Below are 23,072 nucleotides of genomic sequence, written 5' to 3'. Positions count from 1 at the left end.
CCGGTGATCAATTTGAAAATTGACACGTTTCAAAGCACCATACGAGGAAAACCAGACGTCGAGTGCACTCTGACGAACTTCAGCCGATGCCCCGCCGCGGCACGGCGCGGTGTATCGTTGAATTTATCGGAAGAGGAAGATATATCAAGTACCGATAATTTAATTATTTCGCTACCGAACGTGAAGGACATGGGTGGACCATATAACGAACCGATCGAATTCCTCGCTTTCCGATCTACCCATTAAATTCCTTTGAAACGTGAAATGTTCCCCATTAAAGAATCCTGAAATTGAAACCCTTCCTCCTTTTGCGCCTGCCAATTTTTTTGGAACGGTTCTTCATTATTTTATTAATCGACTCATCTCTCGATCTAGACAATACTCAAAGCTGTGCGAAAAATCTGTGCAGGTTGGAAAAGCATTGTAGATTCAGGGATTTGGAAATTTGGAATTCTGCTGATTTGGGAAGGAAAAATTTGATAATATAAGGACATGAAGATTCTTTGTAATTATCCCCAATTTTTCGAGACCGTATCCTAAATATCCCAAATGATAGAGTAGAAGAAATCTGCTTTGAGAAGTACACAGCGCATCGAAATACATAACCCTCGACCCCTCGGGTACAAATCTGATCGTCAGCAGATAGCTGAATCTATCGGCTCAAGTGGATATGGGAATCGGTATAGAAGAGGGCGCGATGTCGCGATCACCGTCGGCTCGGTCCTATCTCGATTTATACTTTCCATATATTATCCCCTGGACGTCCGTCGTAAAGCGATACTCTACCTGTGCTGTTTGTCCGGCGAATAAACACATTGCCACGGCTGACAAAGCCCCCCGTGTATTCACAGCCACCTCTAAACGCATTACATTTCCCTTCGCGCCTTTTACTAACCAGCCACCGTCCCCTTTTCACCGACGATCTTTCTGCTGCCGCGAATGCAAATACGCGTAAACGTCTGTAACTATCCTTGCTTTCCGCCTCCGTGTTCGCGCGTGGACCATCGCATGGGACGCAGACAGTTGATATTCGAATAATAAACGAACCGCGAAAATATGTTTGTCCCTTGTGGTATCAACTTTTTCTTTCTTTATCGTTTAGTCGATAGAAGTTGATGACGGAGGGTGAGAAAATGGAGGGATGGATTTCACTCTGTGGGGACAAGACGTGACCTCGACATTTTCTTTCTGATATTAGGAGAGGTTGCTTCTTAAAGATGAAATTCGATTGTTTTTTTTTTAAGTAAGATCAGTGATAGAGAATGCACGTTGAGAGTCTAATACAAATTCATGACATAAAAGTATTGCCAAATGTCACTCATGATACATCAATTTGAAGGGTAAGACTTCAGGAAAATGGCCACATGTGTGCTTTATTGATATACTTAACATAAAATGAGTGATGGTGTGTTGAAGTGAACAATGAATATCAAAACAATCATTTTTATATTAGATGTCATATTAAAAGTCCATGACAATTTCATGACAGAAAAGTATCACCAAATACCACTTATGCTACATCAAATTAAAGCCTGAACTTCCACAAGAAAAGCTGCGTAAACGCTGCATCGATCTTCCGTATATAAAATGGCCGACACTAAAGAATACCTATCGATGTAACAATATTTGAATAAATAAGTGTATTTAAATATTTAAATATTTAATGTGTGAATAAATCATAACGTGTGAATGGCATATAAGACGAGAAAATGGCATATGATTTTTTGAAAATACGCAAAGAAGTTGAAAATGTTTGGAAGGATCGAAAGAGCAAGTCTGTACACACACGCGGTCCAGCGCTCGTTAAGCGCAGTGCGATTCTCCGAGATATCGTGGCGGCTTTAAATCAAGCCCCTCTGCCTCTCAACTGCTGACTGACTTTGAGCCAAGTCCACGGGCGTATACGTAAAACAAAAGAATCGTTAACGTCCGCCGCGACGATGCACGGAACCGCGGCGCATTCAAATGAGCTATTGGCCATTGCAAAAATGACGACGAGAACGAGAGCGACTCGACTACTCCGCTACGGAACACGAGAAACCGATCTGATGAGAAATAAGCCCTGGCTCGACGATTCGTCGTCCCTTCGAGGGAATATTTAACGAAACGGAAATACAGAAAAAAAATACAAGAAAACGACGCGTCAGTATGCTTTTCGTATTTTGTTTTCGACGTACAACAGCATTGTCCAATCGCCCCGCTCGTTTTGCTAAGGGATCAATCGTACCTTCATGCAAATCGATAATGAACTGTTTGGAATTTCTAATTTCTTTCGACTTTGTAATTATGGGGACAGGGAATTAGCTGACGATAAGGAATGAAAGAAGGTTTGATTTCGCAAATTTTTTAGTTTGTAAATTTCTGTTTATTATTGTGAAAGTTTGCTTCTTAAATTCTCAAATTTCTGATCTCTGAACTTCCTAAACTTGACTACCAAATTTTTAAATAACCAAGTTTTGTAATTTTCAAAAGTCCTCAAATTCCTTAAATCCCCCAAATTTCCACGTTGTTACCTAGTGTGGTATTTCCACGCACCGTAATTCCACGCGTCGGTTATTCCGCGTGCTGTAATTTCACGCGCCGATACTCCACGCGCCGTAATTTCACGCGCTGATATTCCACGCGCCTTAATTCCACGCATTGACTATTGCACTCGCCGTAATTCCACACGTTGATTATTCCACGCGTTGGCTACTCCACGCGCCGTAATTCCACGCGTCGGTTATTCCGCGTGCTGTAATTCCACGCGCCGATACTCAACGTGCCGTAATTTCACGCGCTGATATTCCACGCGCCTTAATTCCACACATTGCCTATTCCACGCGCCGTAATTCCACACGTTGATTATTCCACGCGTTGGCTACTCCACGCGCCGTAATTCCACGCGCTGTGATTCCACGCATTGGTTATTCCACGCGTTGGCTATTCCACGCATCGATACTCCACGCGCCGTAATTCTACACGTTGGTTATTCCACGCGTTGGCTATTCCACGCACCATAATTCCACAGGTTGGTTTTTCCACGCACTGATACTCCATGCACCGTAATTTCATGCATTGGCTATTCCTCAAATTCCCCAAATCCTCCAATTGCCCCAAATTTCCTAAATTCTCCAAAGACCCCAAATCCCCTAAATTCCCCAAATTCTCCAAATCCCCGAAAACCCCCAAATCCCCCAAATTCTCAAATTTTCAAAACCCCCCTAATCTTCTAAATCCCCTAAATTCCCCAAAATTCCCCAAATTCTCCAATACCCAAATCTCCAAATCCCCAAATTCCTAAACCTAACCTAACCCTATTCAAAAGCAATCACTCTATCCCATCGCAAACACCGCCGACAGATCGTTAGTCATGAAACAACTCCGTTAAACAAATTGTCAGTATATATCGCTAATTAATTGCCTTTTAGCTCTCAGTTTAATCGGAACCGGTGTCCGCGGAACGATCGCCGTAGCAGTTAACGAGTACTAGAAAAGCAATAGCAAGAATAAGTATATATCGGCCAGCAGTGTCCCATGGTCCGACGAGAAATGAGACCGGTTTGACGATGGAGCGAGTTCGCGTGTCGTCTATTCGTACAATAAATTTCAGTCGGTGCTATTTGCGTCGAAACGGTCAAAGAAACCCGGAGCTTTGCTTTTGTATCCGCTTTTGCTTTTGTTGTCTCGTTGTAACTCGTCCGTTTCCCACGAGGTTAAATTGCGATACTTCTGTGTTACGTTGCTCCATATTTCCCCAACAACAATGTCGATTGTTCGGCGACAAAAATATTGCATTGTATCTCGAGTAAATCACGGCGGTAGATTAATCCGAAACATCTCACCGTGAAACGATTCGGCTTCATAATATCGTGTTTCGTACAACCGGTTAAAACATTTCGACGCAACTTCTAATGAGTTGATATGTCGTAAAAGTTTGTGCGCTGAAACTCTGTTTTGCGGTACGTAAACAATTACGAAAGTATGTAATTATATTATAGCTCCAATTTCGGAAAATCGTTGACTGTGTTTTATTATTCTTACTTGTGGATTATGGCGGAAAATATTTTCAGGTTAGATAGGTTGTTTAGGTAGTTGCTGTGCATTGGTGATTTTTAGCTTAGGAAATTTTGGGGTATCAAAGATGGATTCCAAAGTTGCTATGTTTTAAGATTCTGAAATCCTAATTCTAACATGTCAACGTCTCACTTAAAATTTGAAATTTTGTTGAAATTTGATTTTGAAATTAAAAAGTTAAAAGATTTCAAAATTTCAACATTTAAAAATTCCATAACCTCAAATTTTCAATATTCAAACCTTAATGTCCCAAACTCTCAGTTCCTAAATTCAAAACTAACAAAGTCTAAATATCCCAAAATCCGAAGATTACAGAATTCCAAATTCTGACCCCCCCCCCCCCCCCAAATTTCAATGTCACACAATTCCCAAAATTCCAAATTCTGAACCTCCCCAAAATTCCAAAGCTCCGAAATCCCAAAATCCCAAATTCTAAATCTAAATCAAAATCTCCCAAAATTCCAAAGTTCCGAATTCCCAAAATTTCAAATCCTCAACTTCCCAAAATTCCTGAGTTAAAAAATTCCAAAATCTCAAATTCCGAACCTGCGAAATTTCCAAAATCCCAATCTGTCAAAGCCCTAAACTCCCAACCGTGAAATGTGAAAATGATCGTAAAGCCAGCCCCGAGCGCAGGGAATTACTCGTTGCAGCAACAATCTAAAACCCGAAACACGCTCGATAGTATCTAATTTAACGAGAATTCGCCATTCTCCTGTATGTACTCTTAACAAATGATAGCCGAGTTTCCTCCCTCGCTATTGGCCCGATCTGTTTCGCTTCAAACGATCCGAACGCGTGCTGGCTCCGTCACGAAATCAAAAGGCACACGTCGCCACAATCGCTTTGAAGTTGCATCCAACCGAGATTGATCTTTGAGAAACTCGATTTCTAACGAGGACCACGCCATCGCATCGATTCGAGACGGGAATAAAAGGGGAACGAACACAACCGGGGAGAGCTTGGTATTTCTCTTAGCGAGTAAACGACGTTTCAAAAACACGTCCAACGTAACCAGTATGTCGGTAATTGGCAGGCCAATGGGGACAGATGAGAATGTTGGTGATCAAAAGGTCGCGGGACAGGATAGGCGAGAATGTCTTAAAAGTGAAACGTCGCGAAAGACGAAGATGAATTGCTCTCTTCTTGTCGAATCTTTGCGGGGAATAGTTGCCGAGGAGCCAGCTTTCAGATCTGGCGATAAACCTGAAATCTTGCATCTTGAAAATCATTTTCTGCTGATGGTTGTCTGATGAGAATATCCAGAACGTTTCACCAGTTCATGATTGCAAAATCAACACCTTTTTATATATATTGATTTGATGAACAAAATGAAGTTTTAAAATGGCAATTATGGTATACGAATATCAAAGTCGAGGTTCAAAAATGACTGCAACAGTGTTTAGTTTTTGACATAGAACGATCAATGATATGAACAATGAACAATGAAATAATGATTATGTTAGGTTACATCAAAAGTGCGACACATGTGACGCTGATATGAATGCATGAAATGCCGCATGTAATATATCAAATTAAAGCTCGAAGTGAATGGCTATATAATCTTAATTGTCGCCCAAAAGGTTAATAAATACCAGAGTTTGCGAATGCGAAAGAAGCTGTCTACTTAAAAATTGGGCACAGCATAAGGTGGTCGACATCCTGTAGCAATTTGCTCGATAATCGCGGCAGTTCTTCGCAACTATCATCAACGGCCCATTTAATTTAATCCACCTTGCAATTCGACGACGTTCCAGCGAAGCGAGAGGAAAGAAAGGGCGCGCAGACAAATACGATCGTGTGCGAATAAGCACGCACACATATGTTTCCGTGCACGTAAAAGAGGGATAGACTAGTCGATGGCGAGGCAGAATTGGCCGGTGCTCATCTCTGCCTAGAAGCCAGTGCATCTCCGAATATGATTAGCATATGCATGAGTCGACCAACCCCTTTCCGCAGCCTCGAACGACTGACCGCGCATGTCAGCGTCAGCGTTCTCTGTTACCATCCCCCTTCAACACACACAGGAATGCGAGTATATGGAAGCAGCGTGCATGTACGTACGCATACCGAGACGCGTAAACGTTGCTGCACACAAACAACTCGGGCTGCCCCACCGCCATCAGAAACTTCAATAATACCTTCCACGTTCCTCAATTACCTCCTATTTAATTACACCGCCGCATAATTAACGTCGTGAGAGCACCCTCGCCTGACGTGACATGGCTTGACCGAACCGACTCGCCTGGCCCACCGGAAGGCCACATTCTGTCCTGTATTCAAGTTGGTACGCGGCGGACACGTAGCTAGTGATATGAAACCTTGGTTTGGGGATGTTGGGGAATTTTTTAGGGAATTGTTTCTTTTAACTGCAATGGAAATTTTGATGTAGGTGATTGATGGATGTGAGAAATTAGTTGTGGAGTATTAGAGGTCCCAGATTTGTGAACTCTTACCTGCAAAGGAAATTTTGATGTCAAAAGGTGATACAGTATTGGTAGATGTTTAGGTTGGATATTGAAAGGTTATGTTGTAGAATATTATGCATGGTGCCAGATTTGTGAACCTTGGAATATTGCAAGATTTAGAAATTTTTAAGTGTCGAGGTTCTAGAAGCCCTAAGTTCTAATTCGTGAGGATTAAAGGTCTAATGATTCGAAATCCTTTGAGTGTCACTAAATCTCAAGGTTCCAAAGAAGGTACCAATTTCCATGATCCTAAATTTCTAAAGGCCTTAGAGATCCTAGGTCACCAAAGTCCTAAATTTGCAAAGTCTGCACGTCTGACATTACCAAGGTCTGAATTACCAAAGACCCAGAGTTCTGAATTTCCAAAATTTCCATGTCCAACATTACCTAGGTCTCTAAGTCCTAAGAAATCCTAAGTTTCCAAAATTCTAGTGTCCCAAAATCCCAACTTCCCAACATCCCCATGTCCCAAATTATCAAACTCCCAAAGTAAAAAATTTCCAATATCATCCCCAGGTCCCAAAGTCCCAAAGCCTGAGATCCCCTCAGATCCCAAAATCCCTACACCCCAAATTCTAAATCTGTAAAACTTCCATGCTCCAAAATCCCAAATTTCCAAAATTCCACTATCCCAAAGTACCAAATCCCAAAAGTCCCAAATTGCAAACTCTCCAAACCCCAAATTGACAAAAACCCAAAGTCCCATGTGGTGTTGCAAAGAAACACCACAATACCACATATCATAAAGGAATTAACAAAATGGTTCCTAAACAGAGTAACCAAAGTACCCATAATGTAATTTGTACTCGAAAAACATGGAGGCAAATCGATCAACGGATCAATGAATAATAATGGAAACGGTCTCTGTAGGAGAAACTACATTACTAAGCTGAAAGCGTACACAAATGGGAGGAAGAGGCACATAATGGGAAACGATTGGTCTTTAATTGGCCACATCTGATTGGAAACGACCCTTCAGCTATTCGGCGTTTCGATAGGCTGATGTTAAAGCCTCTACTAGCTACGTGAAAAGAAACATCGTTACGTTATTTTATGGCTATCTCTCCGAAAAGTAGAAACGATCGGTTTTGATGAAATTGCGGATTAACGCTTTTGCAATTTTTAGTCGATCTCCGAATCAACAAAATTTAGCCTACGGTTAAACATTTTTTATTTTTCTGAATTTTTACAAAATTTTGAAATCCTCAAATTTCAATGTTGCAAAGTTTTAAAATTCTGAGATCTTCAAATCCCAAATTTTTATTTTTTTAAAATTCCAAAGTTCAGAATTTCCAAAATTTCCGAACTCCCAAAATTCCAAATTCCAACCCCCTGAAAATTCCAAAATGCTGAAATTCCAAAATTCCAAAACTCCGAATTCCCAAAATTCCAAATTCCAGCTCCTTCAAAATTCCAAAACTATAAATTCCCAAAATTCCAAATCCTAAACCCCTTAAAATTCCAAACTTCCAAAATCCCAAAACCCAAACTTTTCTAAAACAATTTTTCCTGTCTCCACGATAACCGTATACGGATAAAATATTTAAATAAATTGATTGCGCGTTAATTGTTCGATGAAAAATATTTTGTTATCGGGTCCGTTCATTTCGACCGGGATATTCGATTTCGAACGATCGCTGCCTTTTATGTGCGCCAAATAGACCACTTGAAAAGGTAATCTGCACTATTGCGTAAAAGCGAGGTCGATGCGAATGGAAAACTGATTGAAAAGTGGTACCTTAACCGTTCTGATAGACTATCGATCGGCACGACACGCAAAGATACCAGGGTTTTGATCTGACTGCACGCGTAATTGTCTTTTCCGGGATTGGCATACAATTTCCGGCCAAAAATGCCTCTTCCAGAACTAGAATGAGGCTATTTCGCGACGACCTCGTTGTTTAACCTTTTGCTAAACTGCTCAGGCTATAACGACGGTTTGACGTGCATCGAGATCCAATTTCCAATGCTTGTTAACTCAAATAAAGTTTCCAATGCGGGGTTTTGTTGCATGTATGGTTTATGAGGGTGTAGGAATTTGGGTAGAAGGATGTGGAGATAGGAATGTGTGGAAATAGATTTATAAGAAGATGAAGATATATGGAGGTTCATGTGGTGAGGGTCTAGGTAGTTTTGGAATTTGTAGATGTGAAGAGGATTTGTAAATGCAGAAATTTGGGAGTATAAATATTTAGAGTGCAAACATTTAGAGATTAGAAATTTGGAGATGTAAGTGTACAGATAGGACATCAGTGTTCAAGTGGTCTGATGATATACGAATGTGGATATACAATATGTATAAGCATATGCATATGTGGATGCAAAGATCTGGGTATACTTTGGAATATAACGATTTGGAGAGGTAGGGATCTGCAAGAGTAGATATTTGGGAAGTCCTAAAGACATTACAAAGACATTAGAAAAATTAGAAATTTGAGAATTAAAAAGGAAATTAGAAAAATAGTTCATATAAGTATTTGGACACATGGAAGTATACATGGAGGTATTTGGAGACATGGGTACAGAAATTTAATAGATTTAAATACCTAGAAATATAGAAACTACTAAACCACAAGTCCCAAACTAGAAAATCTTCCTCTCAATAATTGTCCTCCGATAAACCACTCAAAAAATAAATTAGTGAACAAGAGAATATATTGCCAGAATGGACCAAAAAATAATTCCAGTGTCATTTTCCTCACTGAAAAACGAAGATGATCAACGAAAAACAACCTCACGTCAACTTCCAACGCAGCGTCGACGGACTTAGATTAACTTAGGTAAGAGGTGGAAGTTCAAAGGGGTTGCAAGTATTCGAAGAACGGAGATTCGGCAATCTGAATCGGAGGCGCGGAAGCAACGTCACGGGAGCGGAATTTTAACAAATTTACGCTGCAGGAAACAGAGAGGGTGGCTCTATCGAAAGTTCCTCGTGTGTCGCTGCCTGTGACACTGAGTAAAAGGCAGATTTTCGATTAGAGATTAGGGTGGAAAGACGGAAGCATTCTCCTATTTATGTTAACGATTTCGTTTATGGTGCTGGATAGATTCAAACGTTTCATCTCTCGAAACGCATTGGGAATACAAAATTAGATGCAAGGTAATTGATCCTTTAAATGAACATCTTGGGGGAGATCGTCCGGTGAATTCGCGATGAGGCACTAGTGCGAAACGGTGTCGTCGTTAACACTTTGTAGGAAGGAACTTTATCTGGTCCCTTTAATGAAATGCCTTAAGTTTATATAACACGCGAGATGAGGACTTATTCTTGTACGAGAGTCGAAACTTTGAGGGTATTGAGAAAATTGAGGAGCCAATGGAAAATCGAGGAGGTGTATTCAGAGTGATGTATGTTGACAATGAACAGTAATGTATGTTTTAAATATGAACAGTCATGTGTAAAATTGAAAGAGAGTTAAAAATTACGTGATCACCGAAGTGTAAGATTTTATAAGCTTGCAATGATAATTGTTTTATGAGAATTGTATTAACTCTTTACACTCTTTAATTTATGAAATAAACCAAGAAATAGATTTTCAATAAAATATATTGCAACAGGGTGGAGTATGTGACAAATACATTTTTATATACATATACATAACACATTTTTCTTTTACTACAAGTAGTAAATAAATGATAGTATATTCAAGCAATATTTATCTGAATTTATAAGACCCAAGAGAAACGCCACATAAGAGTGCAAATGTACAACAAATGATATATGGATAATAAACATAAAATAAAGAAGTACAAGTAAATAGCAGTAAGATGTATAATTGTGCACAGCCATCAAGGGTGTCCGAAAATGAAATAAATCCGTGAAAATCAACGTCCACAAGTGCACTCTATGCAAATACGCTCATTAGAATGTTAAAACATTTGCATTCTCAGCATCACACGACGGCACTGTCCGGAATATACAATAGCAATTTATCCTCGGCAATCTTCCATACATTTCCACTGTTTAACAGTTCCAACGAGCTTAAAATATTCACGTACTTTTAAAAGCATGCAAGCATTCAAAGTTCACGGTACCGTTGCATGTATGGGTTGTCCGGAGGGTCGCAGACGTGAAAGCGCGAACGGTGCATCGAATTTCCGAAGTGATATCTAAACGAGAAGATTATGGAAAGTATCGTAAATGTATTCGGCCACTTGGCGAAACGTGCGGACCTGGCTAGCACACGTGTCGGTCCGCTGAAAGGGTGTGCAACGTAGACGGAGAGGGCCGGCGCCATTTAATAATCAGTAAACTAGTTAGAGGCTCGCATACATTCATGCAGCAGGGGCCTAGCTCCGGTCGCATGTGCGCCCTGAATTATTTACACGTAGGATGACCGCTCACCAAAATGGACTTAGAATTCGCAATTAAGGTTGCACGGAGCCATAAGCCCGAAACGCATTATCACATTATTATTAAAATCGAGTAAAGCCGTCGCGACCTCGCCCCACGCTCCACTTCGCCTCGTGTCCGCTAAATGTAAGACCTTCGTTCGCTTAAGCGTCCTACCTGTCACGATGAAAACGTACACGCTCTGACCAGAGGGAAAATTCGTATAACCGGGTCAAACCTTCCCACCGAAGGAAATTCTATTTCCACAAAATACGGGATTTGTTTGTACAACAATTTTGCCAACGCTGTCGAATAATCGAAATTCGATCGAGGAGTAAAAAGTCGGAACTCACCCGGGCGTAGAAATGAAAAATTCCTGAATTAAGGTAGAAATTTTTAACTCTTTGAACCGAGCTTTAATACACCGTCAGCATTATTCCTGCACTAAATTATATTGCTTTTATTTAACTGACGGGATGCACATTTACTGCTAAATAAAGTGGAATGAAATTAAATAAATGGTAGATTTAAATTTCGTGTAGAGATTCTTTCTTTTGCTTGGAAAGCATTTTAATAAAATTCATAACTCGAAATGGAAACTTGAACTGCTCATTTTTATTAATTTTTATATTCGTTGCATTATTTTCTGCAGTATAATACTAATAAAAAAAAGAAACCTCTAAGAAAAGTCTGTCAATAGAAAATGATTATTGGAATGATTCAATAGAACACAAATTGACAATATTGTGGAAAGATACAAATATCTTCGATGATCTCAAAATCTGCGTTTATGTTTGACAAAAGAATGCAGAAGTATTCTAAATAAAAAAAGTAACATTTATAATATAAGTTATCGGAAAAACGTTTGTGAATCATGGTACCTTTAGGTTTATTAAACCGCAGAAACGTTTGCTCATTTTTCGAGTATATACAGTGGAAACGTGGTGGCCTGTGGGCATGCAATAACGGGACAAAAATATCCTAGAACGTTTCGCGACACAAGTGCAAAGGCTTTTTATTGAAACGTCAAGCGAATAGGTCGCGCACACATTGGAGCCACAGGCCGCGCCACAGAACCGTGCATGCAAATTTTATAGGTTAAATAGGCCAACCGACCAACCACGGAAATAATTATCCCAGTCACCCTGTATTCAGTGCCTTACTCATGTCTGTCTAATACAACGCCATGCCACGTCGCGCCACGCCGCGTGCCAATATCGTACGACGTGTTACACGTACACGCGTGCATCGCGTTTGTACCAATTTCAAACTACAGTAGCTGGTAATTCTATTGCAGGAAATTCGCGGCAAATTAAGGACCTTGATGTTGGCGGATAGAGGAATCAATCAACGACGGTGAAAAGAATACGTTTATGGCTGTAAATCAGCGAGTAAATTGCTAACTTGAAGTGTTGGATTTTATGGATTTTAGGTATTTTTTATATGGTGATTGTGGCGAGATATGTTGTAGAAATGAAACTTTGGATTTTTAGAATTTTAAGATGCAATTTGGTGACTTTGGGATTTCTAAGTGGGTTGTGTCAAAGTGGAATGTGATTGTCCCAAAGTTTGGATGTCTCAAAGTACATTTGTCGACATATCTAAGTGTTCTGACAGTTACATGTTCCAAAGTTCATATGTGCCCAAGTCAGAAATTTCACTCACCTACATGTTACAAACTTCACATGCTATAAAGTCCACATGTCCCAAAGTTCACATGTTCCAAAGTTCATATGTCCAAAACTTCACATGACCCAAGATTCAAATATCCTAAACGTCATATGCTCTAAAATTCACATATACCAATGTTCACATGTCTCAAACTCCATATGACTCGAAATCCAAACGCGCCAAACTTTACATGCTCCAAAGTCTGCATGTCCTAAACTCTATATATCCCAAACTTCACATATGTCTACCTCCACATGTCCCAAACTTCACATGACTCGAAATCTAAATGTCCCAAACTTTACGTGTGCCCACCTCTACATGTCCCAAACTTCACATGTGCCCAACTCCACATGTCCCAAACTTCACATGTGCCCAACTCTACATATCTCAAAATTCACATGTGCCCAATTCCACATGTCCTAATGTTCACATATCCCAAACTCCACATGACCCGAAATCTACATATCCCAAACTTCATATACTCTAAAATCCACACATGCTAAACTCCACATATCCCAAACTTTACATGTGTCCACCTCCACACATCGTAAATTCCACACGCCCCCAAATCCACATATCTCAAATCTAAACGTGCCAAAAACTAAATATCCCAAAATTCCACCGTCTCAAAATATTCTAAAGTCTCTATATCCCACACTCGACTCTAAACCTTTGAACTCCCCAACTAAACGAAGCATACGTTATCTACGTTACACAAGAAAGGCAGTAAAGTCGCTATAGAAAGTCGTAGCAAGTATGTATCATCACATCGTGCAGCCTGCTACCGTGGAAGTGTTAAGCGTCCCGCGAATCGTGCTAAAAATTATCAAGACATTTGAACCCGGCGCAATATTTAAGGATCACGTCGTGGCATGTTGGGCGAGCCGGTGAGCTACGACACCGACCGAACCGTCGCTAATTCCCAATTTCATACACGGTAAACTATAAATCGACGTGGACGGCGCTTAAAACGGCAATAGGCAAACCGATCGGCTGCATAAATTCGCCTTACGTTCTATCCAACTTTGTCCTACGATCGGTCCGCGTGTGGGCACAAGCCTCGTCTTATTGGCTCCTCTTCCACAACAAGTTGGCAGAACTGACCGGCAGAAAGTCCACAAATTGTCGGCTACTTGAGCAAAACGAGCGTGTTAAACCGAATCGTGTAGGGGAACCTTTCTTGTGCGGGAAGGGCCTGTCTAAATTAATCATTCTTACACGATGGCTAACTGAAACCTTGTAGACCTCGGAGAAATTACCTAGCCACGATTTAAATTCAATTTTAGACTCCGTTCGCTTTCAATCTTACTTCGTATTACTTCCTCGGGTATTTTTCTAATATATGAGGCTCGTTGAAAGAATTTAATTATTAATTTTGAAAGATATGCTATTTTAAATGTAAGTGTCTATAAGATTAATCATCTCATAAAATTTTCAATTAACAAAAGCCTTAAAGTTTAAACGAATGAAACAGCAAATCCTAATTCTATCCTCAAGGTCAAGTTTGCATAAAAACTATCCCCTGACTGAAAGTAAAATATGCAAGAAATGTCTAATAAAAAATTCTTCACCACGTATGAAAATTAAAAGAAAGATTTTTATTTTCTTTTGTGCAACAACGCTGTAACTGAAATTAAAAAGCGCATGTTTAATGAGAGTCAAGATAATATAAAGCATGTTGAATACAAAGAAAAGCATTATGGTTTCGTGTAATTGTAATTCATGGTAAACTATTAGTTAACCTCATGAATATGCGAAGAATGTGTTGATGTTTCGAGAACAGCCATTTAATAGATACAATAATCTCGTGCCTTGTGAATCCCATTGGATACCTTCATTTTAGCCACCACCTAGGAAGTAATTAAACGTCCGATGATTATCTATTTCCTACATAGACCTCCAACTACCGCCTACAACTTCGTCCTCCCTCTAACCCCTTGATTCGTTCCTCGTCGCCTTTACACAATAATGCGCCACCGGTTGAACCGGAAATTGCCAAGGGAATCAGGGTTAGCCTGTACGATCGTCACGTATCGACGTTATGCGATATCTGCATGACTATTGGAATTCAAATAGAAATAGTATTTGTAATAAATATATTAGTGTGACTGTTAGAAATATCAATAATTGTTATGTTAGGTAGATTTACAGATTTGGAAACCTTTAGGAGTTTGCAATTTTGGAATGTACATTTTTAGGTCCTTGACTTTGCAAGTTGCTAAATTTCTAGGCTTCTAATGCCATGAATATTTCAATTTTAAATGTTTGAATGTGCTTTCATAAGTTTCTAAATTTTCAAACTTTCAAACTAAAGTATCAAATTTTCTAATTCTCAAAACAAATTCTTAAATCAGCCAATTTGTGAACCACAAATTTTCAAATCTTCCAACTCTCAAATCTCCAAATTCTCAAGTCTTCCAATTCCCAAATAGTCCAGCACTCAAATCTCCTAATTTCCAAACCCCAAATTCTCAAATCTCCCAACTCTCAAATCTTCCAATTCCCAAATCTCTTAATTTCCAACCTCCAAATTCTAAAATCTTCCAACTCTCAAATCTCCAAATTCTCAAGTCTTCTAATTCCCAAATCTCCAAATTCTCAAATCTCCCAATTTCTAAACCCCAATTTCTCAAATCTTCCAACTCTCAAATCTCCCAATTTCCAAACCCCGAATTCTCAAATCTTCCAACTCTCAAATCTCCAAATTCTCAAGTCTTCTAATTCCCAAATCTCCAAATTCTCAAATCTCCCAATTTGCAACCCCTAAACTAATCTCCCAATTCCACATTACTCAAATTTCCACTCCCTAAATTTCAAAATTTCCAAAAATCTCCACAAGTCCTCTCATCTCCAAATTTCCAAATTTCCAAATTCCCACATACCCATTCCCAAATTTCCCCCCCAAAAAAACCTTCAAATTTCCATCGTTCTCATCTTACAACCTCTCAATATTTCAAACAACCCGTCTCTCAAATTCCAAAGTAAATATTTAACTCCAAAGTCCATCAAAAATCGTTAAAACGAAGGGATAAATATAACCCGATTAATACAAAACAATCGCTCCCTTTGAGGTCGATGAGTATAATTTAAACAGCGAAACAATAGTGGAAAAAAAGGAACAAAGGGAGAAGTAGAGAATCGAGAGGATAAAATCGACCGAACGCGGTGCAAATATTTAACCGTTCGAAGCGGTTCGATTTTAGATATTTGACTTTCGAAAAAAATCCAGCCGAACGTGGGAGGAATTTAATTTCGCCCGTGCCACGGCTAGTCTTTTTTCCTCCCCCGACGTCCGTCGACGAACTTGCGAACTTGTTCTTTAACTTGAGCCGAACGAACGTGAGAAAGAAAGTCAAGCAGCGAATACTTCCATCAACTCGGAGTCCGCTTTAATTCCACGCCTCTCTTGTAATATAATTCACCGTGTAATCAACCGAAACATCGCAGTGGGTTACCTCGTCGTAGCTCCGATGATTTTCCCGTGATAATGCAACGTCGAAATGATGCCGATGTTTCATCATCGTTTCGATAACGCCACGTTAATGGTGCACCGTTGCGTCGGTATGCACATAAGCGACGACTAGCCGCTGTATCAATTCTCAAACGGCCGAATTCGCCGAAAATGAAACGCGATCGTTGTATCAGTTGCATGCGAATTACCTATGCAGACGGATCGCGGAAATGAATTTTTTTTCATCCACGTTTTGCGCGAAAAATGATACGCCCCGACGTACAATCACCAAAAAAAGTATTTACCCTCTTTCGATGTGGGAACAAATGGTTCAAATTTTCTATTCTTTGTGAAGTTCAAAAAATTTCTTTTAAAAAGAAATAAAATCAAAAAGAGAGGTTTTGTCTCACAATCTGAATATTGACAAAAAATTTGAAGAATGAAATTTAATTTTAGTGAATGAAATTTTTTTAAAATTTGTCAAAGATCATGGAAAAATTATTGCGTGTACTTTTTTCAGATACTGTACGTAGGTATTTGATGAAAATTTTGAACCCCGAATCGAACGATCCTCCTCTTTTACCCGGAATGAAACGTTTTTGTTTCTCCATTTTCTATCGGTGTAATCATTTTGCAGGGAGATACAAAACACAATATTTGCATGCGGTATTTTATTCGTGCCTTTTCGTCCTTCTTGGAGAACGAAGTGCTTCGAAGTACATTCTTGGACTTCTTGAAATCCTAGCTGACCATAGCCGGACGTCGGTGAATTCTTGTTACTGTACAAAGAAGAAATAAATTTTGGAAATTTCAAGAAATACAGTTTTGAAAATTTTTGTACAAAGAAGAAATAAATTTTTGAAATTTCAAGAAATACAGTTTTGAAAATTTATGTACAAAGAAGAAATAAATTTTTGAAATTTCAAAACATTTTTGTACAAAGAAATAAATTTTTGAAATTTCAAAAAATTTTTGTACAAAGAAGAAATAAATTTTTGAAATTTCAAAAAATTTTTGTACAAAGAAGAAATAAATTTTTGAAATTTCAAAAAATTTTTGTACAAAGAAGAAATAAATTTTTGAAATTTCAAGAAATATAGTTTTGAAAATTTTCGTGATGGACAGCTATGTTTTATGTTATGGAGAGTGCATTGTACTTGAATTGCATTCAAAGAGGATTTGAAAATTTCAAATTTCAAAAGAGGATTTGAAATTTTTATTAGAGCTATTAGAATTTTTAAGAACTGCGTAAAATTTGGAGTAAATGCACTCGTCGAATATAATGTGAACATCGAAGTATAACATAAGAGTCTGTTCAGGGAAACGGAGCAATCATTTCGACTCACCATTGTCATTCCTTTGCGACGCTCCTTTACGTGCAAGCACATATTATGTAGAGCGAGGCGTGATAATAGATTATCCATATGACGACGCATATCAGATACAGAGCCGCGTACGTGATCAAGATTCGAAATATCCAGATGACTAAATTGCTTTGCGAATCGACGTCGCTGAACACCGCCTTCCACTTCAGAGATTGATTCATTTTCACTGAGAACTTTTACTGTAGAGACAATCATACAAAATAATTGCCTCAAATCAATACAAATAACCACGTGTCACTAGATATTACTAAATTATACGAAAACATTGATCTTCTTCTATCGATATTAGTCGAAACTAACCCCTTTTCGCAGTCTATCTGCTTCCGAGAGAATTTTGCCACTAAAATCCGTGCAGACGTTCTTCGACATCGACAGTCTAGACAATAACTGCTTTTCGCGAATACGTGTCGCGGAGCGTGACAAAACAGCGGAAACAAGCGACTGTAAACAAGCGAGAATCTCGCCCTATGCTGTTTCGAGCATACTTTGAATTTGTGGCCCGTCACTCTTCTCGATTTTACAACAGAAGAATATGGAGATAATTTCATGGACAAAGTTTATGTTATTTTGGACGTTAAAAATTGTATTGTCATCGATCATTTTTAGACGTCAACTGCGATTCTGCTCTAATTAGAATATGTTGAAGTTCGTGTAAAATTAGGGGGGGTTTAAGTCATCATTTTGCAGGTTTCGAATTTTTTAATAAATAACAAGCTATCGGAGTTTGCAATTTTTGCTCATTTTTATGAAAGTAGACTTCACTTACGAATTTTTTTCTCGGAAACTACTGAACCGATTTAACTAAATTCTTTTTCGTTTTATTCACAAAGGATCGGGCTATTTTAAAATATTTTTTTTAGTTCCCTCAATTTGTTATGAAATGTCGACAAATTTTAACAAAACCTTTCTTTACATTTTTTCAATGAGGAGCCTAAAGGATTTAAATTAAAAAAAATATTGTAACATTCTCTGAAGCTACCCTTTTAAATTGTGCCTTTCAGATGAAGACGCATTAAAATTAAATTTTTGAATTTCTACATTTAAAAATTTTAAACAACAATACGTAAATCTAAAATCTTTACCCGCACGATATCGACAGCTGTCAACGAAACTGTTATAACAAAATCAAAGTTCCAAACCAGAAACGAAAGAACATTGTTTCCCATAAACGTGAGTTTTCTGTCACCCCGTAATTTCCAGTTAAACGATCATTAGTTCATTAGTTGACGATGAATATGCAACAGTTGCCTGGATGCATATAGTAGTTGCATATGTTTGTTATTAAATTAGAGGGCTCGTTGGAGGCAGAGTACACAAGATTAGTAAGCGTTTGTCAGGGGTCATACGTTCGCATTACCGCTACAGGTCGGTCTTCTTCGCCGGAACATTCCTCGACACGAATCCATTAATAACACTGATTTATGTGAGAATCCCTCGTTACACGACACACCGGCACCACCCACCAAGAATTGACAGTTACCCCTCCGGCCGACTTGCAATAACTTCCACCCGGTAAATTAACGAATGAGGTTGCACTTTGTACTTTCGAGCAACCTCGGATAGAGCTTTGACGAGTTCCGACAGATACTCCGTTTTTCAACGTCTTACCTTGTTGCATATCAAATAACGCATTTATAAATGCTGTCTCTTGTAATTTTATTATGTAAGTATCATAGTTTGCTGGATTAATTTATGGCAGGATGATGTGCGCGATGATATGGTGATTATTCATCCCAACTCTTTCAAATCCTAACTCTCCTAAATTCCAACTCTTCCAAATTCCAACTCTCTCAAATTCCAGCTCTTTCAAGCCCCAACTCTCTCAAATCCCAACTCTTCCAAATTCCAACTCTCTCAAATCTCAAATCTCCCAAATTTCCACTCTTCCAAATCCCAACTCTCTAAAATCCCAACTCTTCCAAATTCCAACTCTCTCAAATCCCAACTCTTCCAAATTTCAACTCTCTCAAATCCCAACTCTTCCAAATCCCAACTCTTCCAAATTCCAACTCTCTCAAATCCCAAATCTTCCAAATTTCCACCCTTCCAAATCGCAACTCTCCCAAATCCCATATCTCCCAAATCCCAAATCTCTCAAATCCCAAATTTCCCAAGTCCCCCAAGACTCCCCAATTCCAAGACCTCCAAATCCCAAATCTCCCAAATCTAAAATCACCCTGTCCTCCAACACCCCAAATTCCATATCCTCCAAATCCCACATTCCCCAAATCCCAAATGCCCCAAGTCCCAACGCTCTCAATTCTTCCAAGTCCAAACCCCCAAATCTCCACATTCCAAGTTCTCCCAACGTGATCGCAGCGATTTAATTTCTGAAAAATAAATTTACCAGAAAATCCTATCGAACATAAAATAATCAGGAGACGAAGAAAGTACAAGAGTCGTTGAAAATAATAATTAGACGGCGATCGTTCTTGCAGCTATCATTAACGACGCAGAATATTCTACAAGCATCGTAATCGTATTTAAAACTGACAAATTCGTTGCATCTCCTTCTACGAATCTCGATCGATTCTCCGTTTCTCCGGTATAATTTATCCCCAGCGACCGAGTTTGTTAACGACGAGCAATTTGTTCGTCGAGTGTTTATCGGAACGCTCGTTTGAGAAAAAGTTAATGAGGTCTGAAAAGAAACAGCCGGGACAAAAGTATCGGACTTCTTTGGCGACATCGTTCTCCCGTTTTATTATTAATATGCATCTCGCGCTCGATTTGTCCCTCTACTCTCGATATTACGCTAACGATTGCTATTTAACGAGCTAAAAAGAACGTCGACCAAAAAAAAGAAACGAAGCTTTCCAACGGTCCAAGAGATCCAGAAGAGACCACTCGACGAGCAAGATAAAATTTCGGTCAGGGTATAAAAAGTCAGAAGCAGAATTTACATTCACGTGAATATTAATTCGGGTACGCTGTAACCACACGTGAAAACGTTTTCAAGATAAACGCGACAGTTTAAAACGTGGCTTTTCCCTTCTCTTGAAACGAACGAAACTTTTTAATCTTTCAATGCAACCGTTCAACGTCACACGCACGGAACAGTTCCAGCAAGTAAATCGTGGCTGGAAAATTCTCTCTGCATTTCGTTTCGTTTCATTTCATTCCTGCGTAAAGAGAAGTTGGCCCGGGCCGCTCGTGCTGCTCGATTTAAGCGGAAACGAACAGCGGAGGAGTTCGAGCAACGAACACACAGATGCGTTCGCAAAAGCTCAACGAGTTAAACCACAAACTCAATTGGACGTCAGAAAGAAACTCTGCAACAAATGGGCGAAGTCTGGTCCGGACAGAGCCAGGCCTTAGTCATTTGACGCCTCATTTCTGTTGCCGCAAAAACCGGCTAACGTTCAACGATTCTCTACGCTGCCGGCATACGACGCTTCTCTAGGCAAAATGGCGGCTTTACCGCAACACTCGGTCACTTTCTTATTAACACATTTTGTAATTTACGTTTGCATATTTGAACAATTGGATTTTTAGGTTTTTTCAATTTTGGACATTCAGAAAATTTAAGGATTTTAATATTAATTTTAAGTGTTAATTTTGTATAGTCTGCCGAATCGATACGCCTCTAAAATAAGCGGTACAGCCTCGTGTTTCCCCTGAATATTTAATGTTGCACTTAACTGGAACAACAGTAAATTGTTGAACGAAACTGAACATATTCTTTAGACAACTATATTGAACTGAACATATTCTGAAACACTGAATATTTCAATAAACTATCACTTCTCACCGTTTTATTAATTAAGAACATCCCAAATCCCGATGAAATTTAGCACAGCCTAGGCATCGTTAACGAGCTTCTACTTCTACAGAAGTGGATCCCTTCTTAAGATTCAGCTGACTATCGACGTTCTTAGATCATAGTACACATTACGATCTGCATTTTTAAACGTCTTGAGGGCTACTAAGCGATACTTGTACACTTGGTCGATGACATGGTTCTGAGATTAAGGTCGACGGTAATTCAGCATCTCGTATTAACATTTTAAAGCGCCACAATTTTTGCCTTTCTTTAAGGCACCGTGCATCCGATAATCCCATTCGACTTAAGGTTCTCGAACCTCGTCAATTTTATCTCGTCTATTGAATAGCTCATCGATTATGAATCGAGGACATCACTTCGTAAGTGTCATTTCGGTGACACTGTTTCATTCGTTAAGACTCCAGTTTTCACAATATCTACTGTTCCCTCAAAATTCAAGAAGCTTCAATTTTGAATAGTTACTTTGAAAAGTTTTGAATAGTTTCGTAAACTTACATTTCAAAATTTAGATGACACCTTGAGAATTTGTACATTTACAAGTTTTTATTTTAAGGAAATAGAAAATCAATTATTTTGAAATTCGAAGATTAAGTTAAAGAATTTATCGTTTAAAAAATTTATAAATTTTGAACATTAGTGAATTTAATTTTCAACTTAAATATAATTTCTACGCTTCCTACTGCAATAAACTCAGAGTACAAAAGCTTTGTAAATTTTCAAACATCTAAACTTGAAAGTTTAAGCTCTCGAATGCAGAGACACGTGCCCAGCAGTAAAAGCGGTACTAACACGTGGTATTACCACGCGTTACATCAGCACGTGACAGTAATTCTGTACAGGGATCTTTCCTTTATTTACATACTCCAACATCAAAGAGTCCATCACAAACGTCATCTGCTGCGGAATCAGCGATGCATTCTGACGAGGATCGATAGTGAATAGGTACTAATTAATCAAACGAAAAAAGTGATTTAATTAGCGCAAAAGATAGCGTATCTAATTATCCGGGAGCCCTCGCGAATTCGTTTCGTTCTTATTGCGAAAGCAGGACTAATGATCGCGTTCGAGGACGCGTTTCCCAGAAATTCCAGCAAGGCGAGTAACATCAAGGCTACGAGTGTGCATACACGCATGGACATTTCGTGTAACGCGAGTACGTGTCAGAGAGTTATGCCGATCGATGATCACGAGACCGGTACGCGGTGTACAGTACGCGACAGATAGACCAGGTGTACGTGTGTGTGTGACAGTTTTGCATGTAATTTATTATGTGCATAATTAGAATAACGAATAACCGAACAACTTTCTGCGAGCGACTAACGAGCGGGTATCGGGAACGCTATCAGCTCTCGAAGATACGAACGGCAAACACTCTAAGCGGACGTGAGAATGGTATTCCGTCGAGGAAGTCGCTGGAGGAAGCTTAAAGGTCGCTCGTTATAAAGGATTTCACAACCTTGGTTACTGTGTGTTTTCAGCAATTTACTGTTATTAATAAAGACATAAACATAGTGGAAACCAATCATCTAAATGAAAAGTCTTTACCAACTTGATAATCATTGAATCTAACTCTTGTATAATCTGAATCTTGCAGAATCTATGCATAGGAATATATATATACATATATAAGAAAAATATATAAAAATGTAAGAATATACATAGATGGATCTTCATATGTGGTTCACATGTAGATCTACATGTGAATATATGTATACATAGATATATGGATCTTCACACATATATGAATGTATGTATATGTATATAATGTAGATGCATATGTGAACCTATCCACGTATGAAGATCCATATACGTATGTATATATTCATATGTAGATCCACATATGAACCTTTCCACATATGAAGAACCATATACCTATGTATATATTCATATGTAGATCCACATATGAAGATCCATTTACCTATGT

The 23,072-nt window shown here is 38.9% G+C and overlaps 1 long non-coding RNA gene across 1 annotated transcript; it reads right to left on the bottom strand.

Annotated features, from left to right (window-relative positions):
- Positions 1 to 16,555: 16,555 nt before the first annotated feature.
- On the bottom strand, positions 16,556 to 17,859 carry LOC143265183 (uncharacterized). The gene is made up of 3 exons (XR_013039385.1): positions 17,665 to 17,859; positions 17,326 to 17,543; positions 16,556 to 16,758 (listed from the first exon to the last, which is right to left on the bottom strand). It is a non-coding gene; the product is annotated as an uncharacterized LOC143265183 (long non-coding RNA).
- Positions 17,860 to 23,072: the final 5,213 nt, after the last annotated feature.

This window comes from Megachile rotundata, chromosome 9 (genome assembly GCF_050947335.1).
Source record: "Megachile rotundata isolate GNS110a chromosome 9, iyMegRotu1, whole genome shotgun sequence".
Lineage (NCBI taxonomy): Eukaryota > Metazoa > Arthropoda > Insecta > Hymenoptera > Megachilidae > Megachile > Megachile rotundata.
The sequence above is the reverse complement of the archived record's forward strand: the minus strand, read 5'-3'. Positions and strand labels throughout refer to the sequence as shown.